Raw genomic sequence first — 13526 nt, forward strand, 5'->3', positions numbered from 1 at the left:
GAAAGCTAAAAGGCTGGAAGCTCCCCGCAAAGCGAGCGGCAGAGAGTTCCATAACTGTGGCGCCAGTAGTCCAAAGGAGCGACCTCCCAGGCGGGCTCTCTTCACACGCGGAACAACCGCCAAAAACAGGGATTCCGACCTCAAAGACCGGGTCGGTTGGTAGAAGACCAGTCTCTTTTGAAGATACTTTGCTCCCACCGCGTGGAGAGCTTTATAGGCCAGAGTCAAAGCCTTAAAGGCGATCCGTTTCCGGATAGGAAGCCAATGCAGGGTTTTCAACAGGCCCGATGCACTGGCCCGTCTATTTAATCCAAAGATTGCTCTCGCGGCAGCGTTCTACACCACTTGGAGCCGCTGCAGCAAATACTCTGGCAGGCCCAGGTAAAGAATGTTGGAATAATCCAACCTGGACCCGATCAGAGCCTGCACTGTCAGTTTCCTATGCTCCTCAGACAGCAGGGGGAGGAACCTCCGCAACATCCTAAGGATGCCGAAGCAAGTACCCGACACCCCAAGGATCTGCGATTTCAATGTTAGCTTCGCATCCATCTTGACCCCCAAATTCTTGGCGACTTGGGAAGAACAAGATGGAGGAAACATATTAATCGGCCACCAGGCCTGCCAGTCTGGCTCTATGTCGCACCCAAAGAAGAGTACCTCGGATTTATCGGAATTGCACTTGAGGCTGTTCAGTTGGAACCATTGAAAAACAGCCCCAAGGCAATCCCGGATACTCTCCCCGTCAAAGTCTCCTCCTCTCTTACACGAGAGGAGGAGCTGGGTGTCGTCGGCGTAGGATACGATCTGGGCCCCATACGACTCCGCCAACGCCGCCAACGGGGTCATGAAGATGTTGAATAGGGTCGGGCTCAGAATAGAGCCCTGTGGGACCCCGACTCCCAAAGGCGGCATCACGGCGGAATCTGGCGAGGCCCAGACCGTTTGCCGGCGGCCGGCTAGGAAGGAGGAAAACCAGCCGAGCACCGTCCCCCGCAGACCAATCTCATAGAGTCTTGCGAGAAGGCCATCATGGGGGATGGTGTCGAACGCCACCGACAAGTCCAACATCACCAGCATGGTTTTGCCCCCAGAGTCCAGAACACCTTTAATGGTTTCTGAGACCTCAAGGAGCGCAGTCTCTGTGCTGAGATGGGGACGAAAACCCGACTGGGTAGCATGCAAGATCTCATTGGCCTCAAGAAAATTGGAGAGCACCACCTGAACGTGCTTTTCCACAATCTTCGTGAGAGCCGGCAGCAGAGAGATAGGCCTATAATTGACCGGGGCCTTCGGATCTAGGCCTGGCTTCTTAAGCAATGGAATCACCATCGCCTGCTTCCAGGCGTGCGGAACCACTCCCTGACGCAACGAGAGGTTCAACAGCGGGTTTGCCAGCGGATTGATCACCTCCGCAACTTTCGCCAAAAATTTAGCAGGGCATGGGTCGAGGGGCGAGCCCGATTTGAGATTGCCCATTAGCGCTAAAGAGTCAGAGGCAGAGATCGAAGGAAACACACTTAGCGTCACACCTGGCCAAGCCCGTGGGGATAAGATGGCCTCAGGATTAGTCTGGCCCGTAGGCCCAGGCAATGGAAAAGAATCCTGTATGCGTTGGATCTTGCTCGTGAAGAACTCAGCAAGGTCCGAAGCCCAGGTATCAGATGGTTTTTCGTTCGAGGTGTTGGACCATGGGGAAATAAATTCTTTTGAAGACTAGAGCAGGAGTGGGGCATCAGTGCAGCAATGTCTCCTGCTCAGGCTAAATCACGGAAGACTCAGAAGTTGACAAGTAGGCAGATGTCTATTTAACTGCCCTCCACAGCACTGTAAACTGGCAGAAGAATTCCACATGCATGAGCATTGACCTTTCAATTAAAGTACACTTCAGATCTGTCCTAGATGCCTTAAAAATAGGTTCATTCAAAGATCTATTTAGCTTCCCATTACTTCTTCTTCTCTAATTACGGTGCCTTTCCATCTCCACCTGACAAATTAAGACTCAGTAGAAATGCTGCCCTGGTTCAGAGATTCTATTCTCAATTAATCGCACATCGTTAGACTCAGGAGAATCACCACTTGCTGTCATTTGTTTTTATTTCATTCCAGCTCCAATTAATGCAACTAAAGATTTAACTTTGCTTATGTTTATATTCAACATTCCTAATGCCACCAAATCTCCATTAGTTAAAGCTTTTCCTGTCCCTCTTTGCCTATATTTTTTGACCTGCTTGTAAAATTCCTCCTTTATCTGCTATTCACGGAGAACTTCTTAATTCTCTTTTGGACTATTATTCGTCACTGTCCACCTGGACGTTTGCCATTTTTCTGCATTGGTCTCTTCTGCCATTGGGCTTTGGATACTGCTCTGAGGTGAATATCTATTCCTTTGAGATTTGCATTACAAATGCTGTAAAACATGATAATACAGACATTCTAAATCCTTTCTCACTTAGGACTTCTACTTGCCTCAGAAAAACCTTCCAACTCTTTGATATTTGAAGCCTGTTATTGCTGCATCCTAGCTCCATATTCCAAACTGTATAGATTGTGAACCTGATATCCTCTATATCCATTTGCATTGTGCCACTGATGCTCTCACCGCTTACCTTTCTTCAGACCTGGTTGTTGGTCCATGACTTTTCGGTCTCCAGGATACTTTGATAATTACCTGGATATGTACTTAAGTACAGTTCTGAGTTTTCAAAGAAGTTAGTGGCTGACCGGCTATACCAAATCTTATGAAAGAAATAAAGGGGAGCTCATCTTGAAAGTTGGAAAAAACACTACACATTTTAAGTCTCATGCCTAATAGAGATGGAAACTGTTGTCTGAATAGTCCCTGATGTCAAGAATTTAGAAGTGAATGCCAGGAAATATGTTTGAAATACTAATAGACAATTGAAACAGAATTTAGCATTTTTTGTAGAAAGGGAAAAATAGATGTTTTCAACTTACAAAATTCAGTTCATAGTGCGTTATTGCACATGGTCAGTAAGCAAACATGTCACAAAATAGAGGGCGATTGTCTGAATTGTTGCCAAATGTTCAGTTTTGTGAAAAAGTTCCTTTTATTTTGGATGCAACTCAGAAAAAAAGGTTGAAAGAAAGATTTTATTATGATATAAACAGTACATTTCAGGCACACTAAACATATGCTCTGTAGTATTTTGATTCATCTCTGCATTGACAGTGTTTGAAATTGACGTATATGCTGTGTATTACAGGATGGATACACAATCGATGTCCAGTGCATTGATGAAGTGAGTGGAAAATGGTCTATATTTGGTGAAGAATACCTCCTGGAACATGCTAATAAAGCTTGCTGTTGAAATAATGATGATATGAGATCTATTCAGTGTTTCTGTTTGATGACAACAAAGAAGTACTTTGAAGAAAAGCACGGTTAGTCATTTTTTCTTAGCACTTACAGTATAGTGTGTGATGCATATTCAATTTAGGAACAAATATGAGCAGATGAAGAGTAGTCTGAATTGGGTAATGAGACATTGTCTCATCTCAACCATAGCACTCAGCCAAGCCAATCACAAGCCACTTCCAATACCAGGAGTACAGCATCAGCTGATCTGGGAATCAGAAACGTGCTCCAGCACAACCTCTTTTGCAGCAGCTGCCTGCCACAGGTTTCTGGTTGCTTGTTCTCCTTGCTCAGGAGATACCTGCTAGGAAGATGACTAGTTCTTGTCTCAGACCTTTCCTAAGGTGAGGGAGTAACATATGCACTCAGCCAGTGACCTCTATGTTGAGCTTCCTCTGCTCTAATGCTGAAACTCATCAATGCAGTATATATATGTTAGTTTTCAAGTTACTCACACTCATAGGGTGAGCATGGCGGGAATTTGATTCATCTCGTTTGCAGCACTACTGTCACTGCAGCCATAAAAACATGATGCAAAATTGCACAAAAAGCAACACTTTGATTGAAAAGTTTAGTCTATCTCACACAAGGATCAATGCTCATTTGCATAATGCGTCATTCACATTCAGCCTCATTTACATGCAAATCTGAAGAGTGGTGCACATTTAATGCTAATGGATAGGCAGTGATTAGTAGTCTAGCTTCAGGAAATATCTCTTAAGATAAATTCTTGATGATTTTTGGCACTTATTAAAAGAAGAGCCAGATCACTGTAACTTCAATTGAAGTATGTCTACTATTTGATAGTATATTAAAAAGGTACTTAGATTATTTCTTTAAATTTGTTAGCAGTTGTGAAAAGGCTTACCGTCATGTCTCTGATTTCTGTTTAATCTAAGCAAATTACCAGCTATATTTTTGAATTGATGAAAACCATGGGGAAGGCAGCCAGGCTAAATCTTGGTGTTTCTTTACAGGGTAAAGTTATGTCATTGGTACATTGTGATCTGCACTGCGTGCCCTTGCATTCTTCAGGGGGTCATGACCGCAGTGCTTTTGTAGACTAGAGCGGGAGTGGGGCATCAGTGCAGCAATGTCTCCTGCTCAGGCTAAATCACGGAAGACTCAGAAGTTGACAAGTAGGCAGATGTCTATTTAACTGCCCTCCACAGCACTGTAAACTGGCAGAAGAATTCCACATGCATGAGCATTGACCTTTCAATTAAAGTACACTTCAGCTCTGTCCTAGACGCCTTAAAAATAGGTTCATTCAAAGATCTATTTAGCTTCCTATTACTTCTTCTTCTCTAATTAGGGTGCCTTTCCATCGCCACCCGACAAATTAAGACTCAGTAGAAATGCTACCCTGGTTCAGAGATTCTATTCTCAATTAATCGCACATCGTTAGACTCAGGAGCATCACCACTTGCTGTCATTTGTTTTTATTTCATTCCAGCTCCAATTAATGCAACGAAAGATTCAACTTTGCATATGTTTATATTCAACATTCCTAGTGCCACCAAATCTCCATTAGTTAGAGCTTTTCCTGTCCCTCCTTGCCTATATTATTTGGACCTGCTTGTAAAATTCCACCTTTATCTGCAATTCACTGAGAACTTCTTAATTCTCTTTTGGACTATTATTCGTCACTGTCCACCTGAACGTTTGCCATTTTTCTGCATTGGTCTCTTCTGCCATTGGGCTTTGGATACTGCTCTGAGGTGAATATCTATTCCTTTGAGATTTGCATTACAAATGCTGTAAAACATGATAATACAGACATTCTAAATCCTTTCTCACTTAGGACTTCTACTTGCCTCAGAAAAACCTTCCAACTCTTTGATATTTGAAGCCTGTTATTGCTGCATCCTAGCTCCATATTCCAAACTGTATATATTGTGAACCTGATACCCTCCATATCCAGTTGCATTGTGCCACTGATGCTCTCACCGCTTACCTTTCTTCAGACCTGGTTGTTGGTCCATGACTTTTCGGTCTCCAGGATACTTTGATAATTGCCTGGATATGTACTTAAGTACAGTTCTGAGTTTTCAAAGAAGTTAGTGGCTGACCGGCTATACCAAATCTTATGAAAGAAATAAAGGGGAGCTCATCTTGAAAGTTGGAAAAAATACTACACATTTTAAGTCTCATGCCTAATAGAGATGGAAACTGTTGTCTGAATAGTCCCTGATGTCAAGAATTTAGAAGTGAATGCCAGGAAATATGTTTGAAATACTAATAGACAATTGAAACAGAATTTAGCATTTTTTGTAGAAAGGGAAAAATAGATGTTTTCAACTTACAAAATTCAGTTTATAGTGCGTTATTGCACATGGTCAGTAAGCAAACATGTCACAAAATGGAGGGCGATTGTCTGAATTGATGCCAAATGTTCAGTTTTGTGAAAAAGTTCCTTTTATTTTGGATGCAACTCAGAAAAAAAGGATGAAAGAAAGATTTTATTATGATATACACAGTACATTTCAGGCACACTAAACATATGCTCTGTAGTATTTTGATTCATCTCTGCATTGACAGTGTTTGAAATTGACGTATATGCTGTGTATTACAGGATGGATACACAATCGATGTCCAGTGCATTGATGAAGTGAGTGGAAAATGGTCTATATTTGGTGAAGAATACCTCCTGGAAAATGCTAATAAAGCATGCTGTTGAAATAATGATGATATGAGATCTATTCAGTGTTTCTGTTTGATGACAACAAAGAAGTACTTTGAAGAAAAGCACGGTTAGTCTTTTTTCTTAGCACTTACAGTATAGTGTGTGATGCATATTCAATTTAGGAAAAAATATGAGCAGATGAAGAGTAGTCTGAATTGGGTAATGAGACATTGTATCATCTCAACCATAGCACTCAGCCAAGCCAACCACAAGCCACTTCCAATACCAGGAGTACAGCATCAGCTGATCTAGGAATCAGAAACGTGCCCCAGCACAACCTCTTTTGCAGCAGCTGCCAGCCACAGGTTTCTGGTTGCTTGTTCTCCTTGCTCAGGAGATGCCTGCTAGGAAGATGACTAGTTCTTGTCTCAGACCTTTCCTAAGGTGAGGGAGTAACATATGCACTCAGCCAGTGACCTCTATGTTGAGCTGCCTCTGCTTTAGTGCTCAAACTCATCAATGCAGTATATATATGTTAGTTTTCAAGTTACTCACACTCATAGGGTGAGCATGACGGGAATTTGATTCATCTCGTTTGCAGCACTACTGTCACTGCAGCCATAAAAACATGATGCAAAATTGCACAAAAAGCAACACTTTGATTGAAAAGTTTAGTCTATCTCACACAAGGATCAATGCTCATTTGCATAATGCATCATTCACATTCAGCCTCATTTACATGCAAATCTGAAGAGTGGTGCACATTTAATCCTAATGGATAGGCAGTGATTAGTAGTCTAGCTTCGGGAAATATCTCTTAAGATAAATTCTTGATGATTTTTGGCACTTATTAAAAGAAGAGCCAGATCACAGTAACTTCAATTGAAGTATGTCTACTATTTGATAGTATATTAAAAAGGTACTTAGATTATTTCTTTAAATTTGTTAGAAGTTGTGAAAATGCTTACCGTCATGTCTCTGATTTCTGTTTACTCTAAGCAAATTACCAGCTATATTTTTGAATTGATGAAAACCATGGGGAAGGCAGCCAGGCTAAATCTTGGTGTTTCTTTACAGGGTAAAGTTATGTCATTGGTACATTGTGATCTGCACTGCGTGCCCTTGCATTCTTCAGGGGGTCATGACCGCAGTGCTTTTGTAGACTAGAGCGGGAGTGGGGCATCAGTGCAGCAATGTCTCCTGCTCAGGCTAAATCACGGAAGACTCAGAAGTTGACAAGTAGGCAGATGTTTATTTAACTGCCCTCCACAGCACTGTAAACTGGCAGAAGAATTCCACATGCATGAGCATTGACCTTTCAATTAAAGTACACTTCAGCTCTGTCCTAGACGCCTTAAAAATAGGTTCATTCAAAGATCTATTTAGCTTCCTATTACTTCTTCTTCTCTAATTAGGGTGCCTTTCCATCGCCACCCGACAAATTAAGACTCAGTAGAAATGCTACCCTGGTTCAGAGATTCTATTCTCAATTAATCGCACATCGTTAGACTCAGGAGCATCACCACTTGCTGTCATTTGTTTTTATTTCATTCCAGCTCCAATTAATGCAACGAAAGATTCAACTTTGCATATGTTTATATTCAACATTCCTAGTGCCACCAAATCTCCATTAGTTAGAGCTTTTCCTGTCCCTCCTTGCCAATATTATTTGGACCTGCTTGTAAAATTCCACCTTTATCTGCAATTCACTGAGAACTTCTTAATTCTCTTTTGGACTATTATTCGTCACTGTCCACCTGGACGTTTGCCATTTTTCTGCATTGGTCTCTTCTGCCATTGGGCTTTGGATACTGCTCTGAGGTGAATATCTATTCCTTTGAGATTTGCATTACAAATGCTGTAAAACATGATAATACAGACATTCTAAATCCTTTCTCACTTAGGACTTCTACTTGCCTCAGAAAAACCTTCCAACTCTTTGATATTTGAAGCCTGTTATTGCTGCATCCTAGCTCCATATTCCAAACTGTATATATTGTGAACCTGATACCCTCCATATCCAGTTGCATTGTGCCACTGATGCTCTCACCGCTTACCTTTCTTCAGACCTGGTTGTTGGTCCATGACTTTTCGGTCTCCAGGATACTTTGATAATTGCCTGGATATGTACTTAAGTACAGTTCTGAGTTTTCAAAGAAGTTAGTGGCTGACCGGCTATACCAAATCTTATGAAAGAAATAAAGGGGAGCTCATCTTGAAAGTTGGAAAAAATACTACACATTTTAAGTCTCATGCCTAATAGAGATGGAAACTGTTGTCTGAATAGTCCCTGATGTCAAGAATTTAGAAGTGAATGCCAGGAAATATGTTTGAAATACTAATAGACAATTGAAACAGAATTTAGCATTTTTTGTAGAAAGGGAAAAATAGATGTTTTCAACTTACAAAATTCAGTTTATAGTGCGTTATTGCACATGGTCAGTAAGCAAACATGTCACAAAATGGAGGGCGATTGTCTGCATTGATGCCAAATGTTCAGTTTTGTGAAAAAGTTCCTTTTTTTTTGGATGCAACTCAGAAAAAAAGGATGAAAGAAAGATTTTATTATGATATACACAGTACATTTCAGGCACACTAAACATATGCTCTGTAGTATTTTGATTCATCTCTGCATTGACAGTGTTTGAAATTGACGTATATGCTGTGAATTACAGGATGGATACACAATCGATGTCCAGTGCATTGATGAAGTGAGTGGAAAATGGTCTATATTTGGTGAAGAATACCTCCTGGAAAATGCTAATAAAGCATGCTGTTGAAATAATGATGATATGAGATCTATTCAGTGTTTCTGTTTGATGACAACAAAGAAGTACTTTGAAGAAAAGCATGGTTAGTCTTTTTTCTTAGCACTTACAGTATAGTGTGTGATGCATATTCAATTTAGGAAAAAATATGAGCAGATGAAGAGTAGTCTGAATTGGGTAATGAGACATTGTCTCATCTCAACCATAGCACTCAGCCAAGCCAACCACAAGCCACTTCAATACCAGGAGTACAGCATCAGCTGATCTGGGAATCAGAAACGTGCCCCAGCACAACCTCTTTTGCAGCAGCTGCCAGCCACAGGTTTCTGGTTGCTTGTTCTCCTTGCTCAGGAGATGCCTGCTAGGAAGATGACTAGTTCTTGGCTCAGACCTTTCCTAAGGTGAGGGAGTAACATATGCACTCAGCCAGTGACCTCTATGTTGAGCTTCCTCTGCTCTAATGCTCAAACTCATCAATGCAGTATATATATGTTAGTTTTCAAGTTACTCACACTCATAGGGTGAGCATGACGGGAATTTGATTCATCTCGTTTGCAGCACTACTGTCACTGCAGCCATAAAAACATGATGCAAAATTGCACAAAAAGCAACACTTTGATTGAAAAGTTTAGTCTATCTCACACAAGGATCAATGCTCATTTGCATAATGCATCATTCACATTCAGCCTCATTTACATGCAAATCTGAAGAGTGGTGCACATTTAATGCTAATGGATAGGCAGTGATTAGTAGTCTAGCTTCGGGAAATATCTCTTAAGATAAATTCTTGATGATTTTTGGCACTTATTAAAAGAAGAGCCAGATCACAGTAACTTCAATTGAAGTATGTCTACTATTTGATAGTATATTAAAAAGGTACTTAGATTATTTCTTTAAATTTGTTAGAAGTTGTGAAAATGCTTACCGTCATGTCTCTGATTTCTGTTTACTCTAAGCAAATTACCAGCTATATTTTTGAATTGATGAAAACCATGGGGAAGGCAGCCAGGCTAAATCTTGGTGTTTCTTTACAGGGTAAAGTTATGTCATTGGTACATTGTGATCTGCACTGCGTGCCCTTGCATTCTTCAGGGGGTCATGACCGCAGTGCTTTTGTAGACTAGAGCGGGAGTGGGGCATCAGTGCAGCAATGTCTCCTGCTCAGGCTAAATCACGGAAGACTCAGAAGTTGACAAGTAGGCAGATGTCTATTTAACTGCCCTCCACAGCACTGTAAACTGGCAGAAGAATTCCACATGCATGAGCATTGACCTTTCAATTAAAGTACACTTCAGCTCTGTCCTAGACGCCTTAAAAATAGGTTCATTCAAAGATCTATTTAGCTTCCTATTACTTCTTCTTCTCTAATTAGGGTGCCTTTCCATCGCCACCCGACAAATTAAGACTCAGTAGAAATGCTACCCTGGTTCAGAGATTCTATTCTCAATTAATCGCACACCGTTAGACTCAGGAGCATCACCACTTGCTGTCATTTGTTTTTATTTCATTCCAGCTCCAATTAATGCAACGAAAGATTCAACTTTGCATATGTTTATATTCAACATTCCTAGTGCCACCAAATCTCCATTAGTTAGAGCTTTTCCTGTCCCTCCTTGCCTATATTATTTGGACCTGCTTGTAAAATTCCACCTTTATCTGCAATTCACTGAGAACTTCTTAATTCTCTTTTGGACTATTATTCGTCACTGTCCACCTGGACGTTTGCCATTTTTCTGCATTGGTCTCTTCTGCCATTGGGCTTTGGATACTGCTCTGAGGTGAATATCTATTCCTTTGAGATTTGCATTACAAATGCTGTAAAACATGATAATACAGACATTCTAAATCCTTTCTCACTTAGGACTTCTACTTGCCTCAGAAAAACCTTCCAACTCTTTGATATTTGAAGCCTGTTATTGCTGCATCCTAGCTCCATATTCCAAACTGTATATATTGTGAACCTGATACCCTCCATATCCAGTTGCATTGTGCCACTGATGCTCTCATCGCTTACCTTTCTTCAGACCTGGTTGTTGGTCCATGACTTTTCGGTCTCCAGGATACTTTGATAATTGCCTGGATATGTACTTAAGTACAGTTCTGAGTTTTCAAAGAAGTTAGTGGCTGACCGGCTATACCAAATCTTATGAAAGAAATAAAGGGGAGCTCATCTTGAAAGTTGGAAAAAATACTACACATTTTAAGTCTCATGCCTAATAGAGATGGAAACTGTTGTCTGAATAGTCCCTGATGTCAAGAATTTAGAAGTGAATGCCAGGAAATATGTTTGAAATACTAATAGACAATTGAAACAGAATTTAGCATTTTTTGTAGAAAGGGAAAAATAGATGTTTTCAACTTACAAAATTCAGTTTATAGTGCGTTATTGCACATGGTCAGTAAGCAAACATGTCACAAAATGGAGGGCGATTGTCTGAATTGATGCCAAATGTTCAGTTTTGTGAAAAAGTTCCTTTTTTTTTGGATGCAACTCAGAAAAAAAGGATGAAAGAAAGATTTTATTATGATATACACAGTACATTTCAGGCACACTAAACATATGCTCTGTAGTATTTTGATTCATCTCTGCATTGACAGTGTTTGAAATTGACATATATGCTGTGTATTACAGGATGGATACACAATCGATGTCCAGTGCATTGATGAAGTGAGTGGAAAATGGTCTATATTTGGTGAAGAATACCTCCTGGAAAATGCTAATAAAGCATGCTGTTGAAATAATGATGATATGAGATCTATTCAGTGTTTCTGTTTGATGACAACAAAGAAGTACTTTGAAGAAAAGCACGGTTAGTCTTTTTTCTTAGCACTTACAGTATAGTGTGTGATGCATATTCAATTTAGGAAAAAATATGAGCAGATGAAGAGTAGTCTGAATTGGGTAATGAGACATTGTCTCATCTCAACCATAGCACTCAGCCAAGCCAACCACAAGCCACTTCCAATACCAGGAGTACAGCATCAGCTGATCTGGGAATCAGAAACGTGCCCCAGCACAACCTCTTTTGCAGCAGCTGCCAGCCACAGGTTTCTGGTTGCTTGTTCTCCTTGCTCAGGAGATGCCTGCTAGGAAGATGACTAGTTCTTGGCTCAGACCTTTCCTAAGGTGAGGGAGTAACATATGCACTCAGCCAGTGACCTCTATGTTGAGCTTCCTCTGCTCTAATGCTCAAACTCATCAATGCAGTATATATATGTTAGTTTTCAAGTTACTCACACTCATAGGGTGAGCATGACGGGAATTTGATTCATCTCGTTTGCAGCACTACTGTCACTGCAGCCATAAAAACATGATGCAAAATTGCACAAAAAGCAACACTTTGATTGAAAAGTTTAGTCTATCTCACACAAGGATCAATGCTCATTTGCATAATGCATCATTCACATTCAGCCTCATTTACATGCAAATCTGAAGAGTGGTGCACATTTAATGCTAATGGATAGGCAGTGATTAGTAGTCTAGCTTCGGGAAATATCTCTTAAGATAAATTCTTGATGATTTTTGGCACTTATTAAAAGAAGAGCCAGATCACAGTAACTTCAATTGAAGTATGTCTACTATTTGATAGTATATTAAAAAGGTACTTAGATTATTTCTTTAAATTTGTTAGAAGTTGTGAAAATGCTTACCGTCATGTCTCTGATTTCTGTTTACTCTAAGCAAATTACCAGCTATATTTTTGAATTGATGAAAACCATGGGGAAGGCAGCCAGGCTAAATCTTGGTGTTTCTTTACAGGGTAAAGTTATGTCATTGGTACATTGTGATCTGCACTGCGTGCCCTTGCATTCTTCAGGGGGTCATGACCGCAGTGCTTTTGTAGACTAGAGCGGGAGTGGGGCATCAGTGCAGCAATGTCTCCTGCTCAGGCTAAATCACGGAAGACTCAGAAGTTGACAAGTAGGCAGATGTCTATTTAACTGCCCTCCACAGCACTGTAAACTGGCAGAAGAATTCCACATGCATGAGCATTGACCTTTCAATTAAAGTACACTTCAGCTCTGTCCTAGACGCCTTAAAAATAGGTTCATTCAAAGATCTATTTAGCTTCCTATTACTTCTTCTTCTCTAATTAGGGTGCCTTTCCATCGCCACCCGACAAATTAAGACTCAGTAGAAATGCTACCCTGGTTCAGAGATTCTATTCTCAATTAATCGCACATCGTTAGACTCAGGAGCATCACCACTTGCTGTCATTTGTTTTTATTTCATTCCAGCTCCAATTAATGCAACGAAAGATTCAACTTTGCATATGTTTATATTCAACATTCCTAGTGCCACCAAATCTCCATTAGTTAGAGCTTTTCCTGTCCCTCCTTGCCTATATTATTTGGACCTGCTTGTAAAATTCCACCTTTATCAGCAATTCACTGAGAACTTCTTAATTCTCTTTTGGACTATTATTCGTCACTGTCCACCTGAACGTTTGCCATTTTTCTGCATTGGTCTCTTCTGCCATTGGGCTTTGGATACTGCTCTGAGGTGAATATCTATTCCTTTGAGATTTGCATTACAAATGCTGTAAAACATGATAATACAGACATTCTAAATCCTTTCTCACTTAGGACTTCTACTTGCCTCAGAAAAACCTTCCAACTCTTTGATATTTGAAGCCTGTTATTGCTGCATCCTAGCTCCATATTCCAAACTGTATATATTGTGAACCTGATACCCTCCATATCCAGTTGCATTGTGCCACTGATGCTCTCACCGCTTACCTTTCTTCAGACCTGG

The 13526-nt window shown here is 40.6% G+C and overlaps 4 non-coding genes across 4 annotated transcripts; all 4 read right to left on the reverse strand.

Annotated features, from left to right (window-relative positions):
- Positions 1 to 3469: 3469 nt before the first annotated feature.
- On the reverse strand, positions 3470 to 3776 carry LOC147703439 (Nuclear RNase P). Its single transcript, XR_015298590.1, has one exon.
- A 2419-nt stretch (positions 3777 to 6195) lies between these two features.
- On the reverse strand, positions 6196 to 6502 carry LOC147703440 (Nuclear RNase P). The gene has a single exon (XR_015298613.1).
- A 2419-nt stretch (positions 6503 to 8921) lies between these two features.
- Positions 8922 to 9227, reverse strand: LOC147703441 (Nuclear RNase P). The gene has a single exon (XR_015298602.1).
- A 2419-nt stretch (positions 9228 to 11646) lies between these two features.
- On the reverse strand, positions 11647 to 11953 carry LOC147703442 (Nuclear RNase P). The gene has a single exon (XR_015298592.1).
- Between the last annotated feature and the right edge of the window lie 1573 nt (positions 11954 to 13526).

The sequence above is a fragment of the Lissotriton vulgaris genome, chromosome 7, assembly GCF_964263255.1.
Source record: "Lissotriton vulgaris chromosome 7, aLisVul1.2, whole genome shotgun sequence".
In the NCBI taxonomy this organism is placed as follows: Eukaryota; Metazoa; Chordata; class Amphibia; order Caudata; family Salamandridae; genus Lissotriton; species Lissotriton vulgaris.